Here is an 8,904-nt window from a genome sequence, read left to right as displayed (position 1 = left end):
TCTATATAAGGCAGGCCGCGGTGGCTCAGCTGCAAAGCGCTCACCTCTGGTGCGAAGGGTCTTTGGTTCGACCTAAGTTCTACCAAATAGAATTTGTGGTGGATAAACGCTTTGTGCGTGGGTTCTCCCGTTTTATTCTACGTTCTTCATTCCACTTCTTTCATTATCATTGTCACCGCCGTCATAGCCTTGAAGCAAATCATGAAACTCGAAAGTATAGGAGAGGAAAAAAATTGCTATTGGACTGCCTGTGATCTCAGCTGGTTGTGTAAGGAGCTTTTCTGTTATAAAACATGAATAAGAACTATGTTAAATGGTACATTTTCGAAATTGATTCTGCTTAACTTAGTCACATTGTTAAGCACAATTGAGACCCCAATGGGTATTTGCAGATAGGGGAGGGGCTAGTGGAAACGTCGCCTCGGGCGCTGATTCCAAGAGGCGTCTAAGGAGCAAGAAGGAAAAAGTGTTGGAAATGAGTAAACATTCCCAAAACAGTATTAGCGGTCTGTTAAAGCCATATTGTTGCCAGTTTGCAAAGAAGTAGATTTGTTAAAAGTTTTCTTCTAAGCTCCGCTCGCAATCCAAACTTCTTAATAGGAGTCAGAACAGGTTTGCACTTATTATTTCTCAGTAATAGTTAAGAAAGTCATTATATACCCAAGAAGGGCCGTACCGTGGGGGAAGCGAGCGGGGCGAATGCCCCGGGCGCCGAAGTAAGGGGGCGAAAAATTCGGGAGAAAAAAGGAAAAATGATACGAAAAATTGTTTGGATGAGTATGGGAGCGCCGTCGTATACTCTCGCCCCGGGCGCTGATTTTCCACGGCACGGCCCTGTACATAAGTATGATTCCTTAATGATTATGTGATATACAAGCTGCCGAGTAATGATTTGTAGTGTTTTCAAAATTGGAAACGGTGAAAGTCTCAAATACGTGTTAGGCGTTTTAATGACGATGAGTTTGGTTTGTTAATCACACTTTTCTACCCAATCGGATTAATCACGGCAGTCAGAATGAAAGTATAAAAAATAAGGCGGGTTAAGAAACACACACAACCTGCTGTTTACGAGGGAATGTTAAAAATGAAGGTAAAGAAGGCAAATAATAACATTTTTTAACCTGAAGCAGTTGTAGAATGGGGGCTTAAGGGATCAGAACTTAATCCAATGAATTTCGTCTTTTTCAAAGACTGATCGCTACCAGTATTTGCTTTTGGTCCATTAACATATGAAATGCTTTCAATTTGAAGGACTTTATTGGGATCATTTTTCCATCAAACAGGACACGTAAGCTCCACTGTACAACACGTATTGATCGTTTTTTTTTTTTTTTTTTTTTTGTTTTCAATGTGACATGTGGACCCTCCTCTTCCATCAGCAGTAACCAGGTCACCTGTGAGTGTCGTGGTGTGAAAGTGGTGCGGTAAAATGGGCGACCTGACAGACTTCCAAAGAGGCATGATCCTTGGTGCCCGTCTGGTTGGAGCTTTAGTGGCAACAGTGGCGAACATTGTGGGGTTATCGAAAGGCACTGTGTTCAATGTCACCATGGCATACACAATGGGCAAACGACTTCTACAAAGCACAACAGTGGTCGAAAGGCAACCCTATCAGATAGGGACCAAAGGGCATTAAAACGGATTGTAGCAGCTAAAAAGAAGACCACTGCAATGAAAATTACGTCTGAACTCAATTCCGGCCTACAGAACCCGGTTTCATCGAAAACAGTGCGACGGGAACTTCATAAATTGAAAATTCATGGCAGGGCCCCTGGTCACAGAGTAAATGCAAAGAGGCGTATCCAGTGGTGCAAGGATCACAAGGCGTGGACTCGTGATCAGTGGAAACACGTAATATGGCCCTATGAATCGACCTTCACGTTGTTTCCAACAACCGGTCATGTTTACGTATGGAGAACACCGTCGCAAGCCTATGATACAGACTGTCTGCTCACAACTGTAAAGCATGGGGGTGGTTCTGTTACAGTATGGGCAGTGATATCGTGGTTTTCTGCAAGTCCCATCATAGCCTTGCATGGAATGATGAATGTTAAAGTGTATGAGACCATTTTGGAGGACCAGATTCTCCCATGGCTCAAATATTGTTCCCTGATGGTGATAGCATCTACCAAGATGATTTGGCACCCTATCACACTGCAAAAACGGTGAAATCATTGTTTCAGGAGCATGACCAGGAGCTATCACACCTCCCCTGGTTCCCGCAATCACCAGATCTGACATCATTGAGCTATTGTGGTCTGAGTTAGAAAGGCGTGTTCGGTCTCATTACCCTCCACCAGCATCCCTTAAAGAACTGGAGCGTGTTTTGGAGGAACAATGGTACAAAATTCTACACATCACATTTCAGGAGCTGTATACGTCCATTCCACGTAGGATCCAAGCTGTCTTGGACGCAAAAGGAGGTCCCACACGATACTAGATATGATTTTCACAGTTTTGCAAACGTTTTAGATTTTTTTGTCAAACCCCTATATATATAGTCATAAAATAATTTAAATTTAAAATGCTATTTGTGTGGTCACATACAGAATAAAATTACAATTTGTAAATTTCTATTACTGTTCTCCAAATGGATTTAAAGAAGTTTTGTCAAATTTTACAACAACTCTCAGTTATGAAAGAAAACATAATGATCGCTTTTCGGGAGGACCGCGTTGCCTCAGTGGTAGAGCGCTCACCTCTGGTGCACGGGGACCCGCGTTCAATCCCAACTCCCGCCAAGTGAATCTTGTGGCGGGCGAACACTGTGTGCGTGGATTTTCTCGTTTTTTTTTTCGTTTCCTTCCTCTTCCTTCATTCCGTAGATTATGCACTTTTTCGTTTTAGCTATTATATCCAATTCCAATCTGTATATATAGTATAATTTGTATATATATCGAAAATATCATCATACTCTCTTGTTAGAGGTAACTAAACCCGTGAATCTAAGTTAAAAAGAAAAAAAGTAAAGAAAAAGTTATTGGAGGAAACTGAAGAGCATAAACACGAAGCACAGTGAGGTTTTGTAAGAGTAAGAACATAGCATACGACTAAAATAAAAGAAAGTAATATTTGTAATAATTAATATTTCCAAACCGATTTTAACAATGGCATATATCATTTTAAACAAATTTGTGATAGGATCGATTTTGATTGATCAGTTACACGAGAGTATAGAGTTCAAAACTATAGAAACTGTTTGCTCATAGTTGCTCATTTTTAAAAATTGGTCCAGTCAGTAGCTTGGTAAAAGATCTTGGGCCTTATGCAGAGTCGTTGTGACGCGTGATTAGTGCCTTACTAAGGAGTTCGACTAATATGTTTCCTGCAGTACTCAGGCCTTTAGTATGACGCTAATCATACGTCAAAACGACTCTTCATATTACCCCTTATGTTCATACCATACGCGAGGGTTGTCAAACTATATGTGAATAGGAGGAAATACAGTGCCACCACGCAGAAAGGCACGTGAAGCATTAATTGATATGGTAATGCCTTTTTTTTTTTTTTTTTTTTTTTTTTTACAGTTGGAAACAAATGAACATGAAAGAAGGAATATAGAGCTACTATGAGCAGACGAAGATCTTGATTAACGCTTGAACATCTGAACTAAGTCTCAATTCATCCTTTTCCTGCATGGTACAATCCGCGGCAAAAAACCTGCAACATGAGGATGTAAGTTTATTGTGAAACTACGCCTAACAGCACACGGAATGAACATAACGTCTAAGTGGAACGAATCACGCCAGGATAAACCTCGGCCTCCTCCCGTGCACACTTATTTTGGAGCAGAATACTTCGTCATTTCACAATAAACTTATATGCTCATGTTGCAGGTTTTTTGCCGCGGATTGTACAACTCTAACATTGTATTGGGATCTTTAAAATATTTGAAACAGCTTACTTATTTATTATTATTACCACTTCGGATTTTTGAGCCAAATGTCATATTCCAGTTTTAACAGGATTTCTGTTTATATATATAAATATAACTTCTTGTAAGGGGCCCAAGCAAAGAGCAGGAAATTTTGTTTGGTAGCACTAGATTCTTTTTGCATGCTTTAAAATATAGTTTTATATTATATTGTAGTGAAATGGTGGTTAAATGTCTGAGAGGGGGGGGAGACGCGTGACCATCAGGAAAGTGTTCGACCCCTCTGACGTCGTGACTGTGATGGGTATAGGCGGAAGAAATCGACTTTTTGCAATAATTAAATTGAAATTTGGAAACTCACAACGATAAAAAAAAAAAAAAAGAAAAATTGTTACGCGTGATTTTTAGTTTGGTTTAGAAAATTTTCTTCAGGATACACTGGTTAAACACAAAGTTATGGATAAGGTATAAAGCTCAATCTTGTGCATTTATTTTGTGTGGTACGTACAGATTTAAAGATCAATTAAATTTCAACCGAAGTCAGCAGATTGGATGCATGATGGGAATCGTCCTCCCAAAATCTTCTGGGAGCAACATTATACACTGACTTTGATAGGCCTATTGTTTTTTTTTTTTTTTTTTGCTATTACTATTTTTTTTCTAGATTCCAGTACGTAATACGAGTATAGTTGTTAGTCAGTATGTCTGAGTTATCTATCTGAAGCAGGGTCATTGTTTGAGGAAAACAGGAGAGCAATTGTTCCTCTGAGTTTGAGAAATACGTATTAATCAATTGTATAATAATATACTAATAAAAAAAAATAATTTTTTATGTGAGTGAATAATCTTGCCCCCATTTAGCAAAATTTGCTGGTGTCGAAGGCAGAGTTCAGGCCACTTATTATTCTAAACTAGTTAGGTAGCAGTAGGGTAGTCAATTTCATTCCCCTGTGGTTCCAAATGGGAAATTACAAACTGGCATTTATATGCTGGAGTAGAGAAACTGGTTGAGAAATAGGATTAAAATTGAATTGGATTCTTAGTTTAGCGCCCCTTTCAGCAGCGAGGCTATATGAAACGTGGTTCTACAACTTAATGTGGAATCTGAACCACATGAGTTCCCGCCGGCAGTCGAAGCCGTGTCTTCCACGCCACAGGCGTCCGGTGACAGTCCTAATGGCACTCAAATCCAAGTTTAGGCAAGAACGAACATGGCAGCTGGTCGGTGTTGCTCTTCGGCATTTCTATATTGCACTTATATTATGCTTATATATTGCTTTATTTATTTATTTCATTGATTTATTTACCTTTAAATATGGTATATTGTATAAATCTTATCTTCTCCATGCAAAGAACGGGTATTTCAGTTAGTATAAAATCATTCACCAAGTAGATACCTTGCTTCAGGAAATTGTACATACTGAAATTGAACTAAGCATTCTTAAGTTTAAAAAAGAAAAATGTGGTACGTGAAGGTATTTTTTTTCCTGGTAAAGTTGACTTTCATATATTCTCATTCCGTCCCTCTTAGGAAGTTTGCGTGGAGTGCACTTAGCGCCCGTAGATTTAGCGCCCACATATAATATCGTATACTTAGCGCCCAGAAAATATTTGATGCTTATCAGTGTGCTAGGGTTGACCAAAGAGAGAACTAGTTTATATGTATAAATGTAGTTTCGTACTCAAATCATCTATCCCATCCCCTCTCTTTTGACGACTAAAGAACAAAACTTTTTCACTTGAAAGATCCTGCTATACTTCCTGCACAATTGTCATGTCACTTTTAAAACCCCTTAGGCAAGTTGAAAGAAATGTGTTCTTTTCTTCCTCTTCTGTTCATCACCGTCAACTCTAACACTCTGACTTTTCATGTATATACATCTGTAATTACGTACAATTTAATTACGACTTAAGAGCATTACCATATCACCTATGAGATTTTCATATATGGATGTGAATTCATGTGCCAGCGTTATTTTAAAATTTATATAGTTTTAAATAATAATAATTACACACACCTTAATGCAAATACTACTGCATGGAAAACTGCAATTATTTATGCACATTGCATAACTTCATTTCCTATCGTAAATACAGGGTGTCAAAAAATTTAAATGCCAAAATTTGCTGGGTAATTCTTTATATCAAATGAAAATAAAACGTTCTAATGAACATGTGTCAAGTTATATAAGCCGCCCTAAACGCAATCAATCACATTTTAAACCCTAGTTTAAAAATAATGGAACATATCGTAAGTAGTTAAAGAAATTCGGCAAGAACTAGTATTTCCTCTATCTAACTATCCATACAAGGATACACTTTTAACCCTAGGACCACGGGCGGCGATTAGGGGGGAAAGGGGGGCAGTTGCCCCTTCACTTTTTGAAATGACCCATTAATGTATATAGTTTCATTTGGAAATATAAAGTTTTGTATGTATTATTGGTTCATAGAATACAAATGGTGCCATAAAATATTTGCCGTTCCATGAGTACGTATTGGTTATCTTTCCGTAAAGTTAAGAAAGCTACAGAAATTGCGTTTTAAAAATGTCACTAAAAATGGCCCAAAAATTAAGCTGTTGGAGCGAGACAATTCGAGCGTACTTTCATTTTATCTTACAAGGGCTCGATATGTTAGTAAGCCGCTCTGGATCTAATTGAGATATCATTTCGCAAGAAAAGAAGTCCTTCACAAGTTATTCTTTAATTGCACAAAAATTTACAGTTCCTAAAACAGTTCTTTTCTTGAAAAATTGGCACTTCTTTTCTTCTTTCTTATAGTAAGGAATATTTTGATTTAATTTTTTTCAGTTTAACATCCTGTTCAGCAGCGAAGCTATGTGAGACGTGAACTTAATGATTAACGTAGAGTCCGAACCACGTGAGCTCCCTCCGGGAATTGAACCCAGGTCTCCCACGTCAAAGGTGCGTACGTTAACCGCTTAGCCACGAAGGAGCTCAGTAAGGAATATATAATTTTGCAGTGTAATATACGAGTTTAGGGGTGTACATATACAGTTTTGTTATACAATTAAATTTAGTAAATTCAACATAATTCTAGGTTTTAGGATTATTTTGTATAACTGGAATGTGGAGTGACTAAGTATTGTTGAGTTTTGATGTATTCCAAGAAAATGAAAACTGTATCTAATGGCAACGAACATGTTTCGGGAAGCTGCAAAAGTATTTCTTTGAATGTCGTAGCATATGCTTGTAGTATTCACTGTCTTTCTAAGAGTAATAACACATATAATAACATGCGTGGAATTAAAAATATAAGTTGTTCATTAATTTCCAGTTTCAATATAACTTTTGCAGAACAAGCCTTATTATCCATTACTATGATTATTTGATTAATATTATCCTTTCTATTTATTTGTTTTGCAAATTTGTTATTAAATAGGTCCCTAATCTGATCACACAATTTTCCAGACAGAATTTTAAGATGCATGATTTTATGATTTTTTTATTTCATGAACAAGGAACCAGATCTCTTCTTACACCTTCGTTGTATAAGAGTACAAAGAGTTAGTATCTTGTGTTGCTCTTGTCAATTTACGTAACAAAATATGAAACAAGATATACGGTATTTTAACTGAAAAAGATAGTTATACAGTTATACAGCCTTTAGTCTATATAACAGTCTCCTAATAGTTATACAGCCTTTAGTCTAACAAAGTGCTACAAGCAACCAGGAAAAGTAACATTGACATACAAATACTGTATTCAGATCATGTCTTGCCTCCCCACTTTTAACGTCCAACCGCCGCCACTGCCTAGGACTACCAGGTGGGTCCATTGCACTCGTACGCATACTTTCTTTAATAATTACTAAGGCTTAATAAGTATTGAGATTCTATGACATTTCCCTGGTTGTGTTCTTGTATTATGTTATATACGTATATTTTTTTTTCATTTCCGTGAGTTAAGTGATAGTTTTTAAAATTTATAGCATTGGGTACCGAGTGGGTCCATTAAACTCGAGCCTTAATGAAGAAATATGAGGATAGATTCAGAATAGATTGAGATTGTGGCTCGTAGCGGAGTGAACGTTCTGATAATCTTCTAACTGTCCCAATGAAGTCAGATATAACATATTGCAACTTTATGTGTTATTATTTAGTTTGATTGATTTAATTATTTGCAATTTTGCTTATTGTTTTCTTTATTTATTCACTTATATAAGTCCATTGTCAGAAGCATAATAGTTGCTTTTGTCTATCAAACTGTATTAATTTTCCATTGTATGGAGTTGCGTATCCAGGGGGAGTTTCCCGGGATATGAACTCCCAAGAACCAAAATTTTAAAAAGTTGCTAGAATAAAATCTAAATTTGCGCTTTCAGTCTCCACATTAACAAAAAAGTTTTCCGGAGTAGGACACTGACACACCACCCCCCCGAATAGAAATCCTGGCTTTGCCACTGATTGTATGTAAGTTTTGTTTATTGTTAGTATGTTTTGATCATTGCACGTGGTAGACAAACAGATCACTAACAATACACGTCACTATTGATGGTAGAGGAGGAATATTTTTGGTAAATCAATAAACAATGAAGAAATTGATTCCCGACAGACGATAAGATATTAGCAGACTTATATACAAATGCAACTGAAGTTTCTTGTTCAGGTACCGATATTGAAATGAGACGTTGATTAGTTTTCTTATCCAGAGGATTGGTTAGAAGTTTGAAGCGTAGCACCTATAGCTAATACAAAAGCACGTGCTAATGCAAAAAGCAAAACTCCGGATAAAAGCGATCCTACATGGGGTGCCTTATGTTTTGATGACAACATCGGCGCTATTAGAATACCTGATGATGAATTGTTCCTAATTTGTGAAGTTGCAGATTCTTCACACACTCTGCAATATAATTTTATTCTTACATATAATATGACTGTAGACGAACAATTTCTCATTTTTTTGGGTGCGCTGTCTCTTTTGACAATATATACCCAGTAAGATCACCCATTGCAAAACACAATGCACAACTATCCTGAAGTTGTCACTTCTAGAGCGGAGGAAAAA

The sequence above is a fragment of the Thermobia domestica genome, unplaced genomic scaffold, assembly GCF_964235325.1.
Source record: "Thermobia domestica unplaced genomic scaffold, izTheDome1.hap1.1 HAP1_SCAFFOLD_449, whole genome shotgun sequence".
Classification (NCBI taxonomy): Eukaryota; Metazoa; Arthropoda; class Insecta; order Zygentoma; family Lepismatidae; genus Thermobia; species Thermobia domestica.
The sequence above is the reverse complement of the archived record's forward strand: the minus strand, read 5'-3'. Positions refer to the sequence as shown.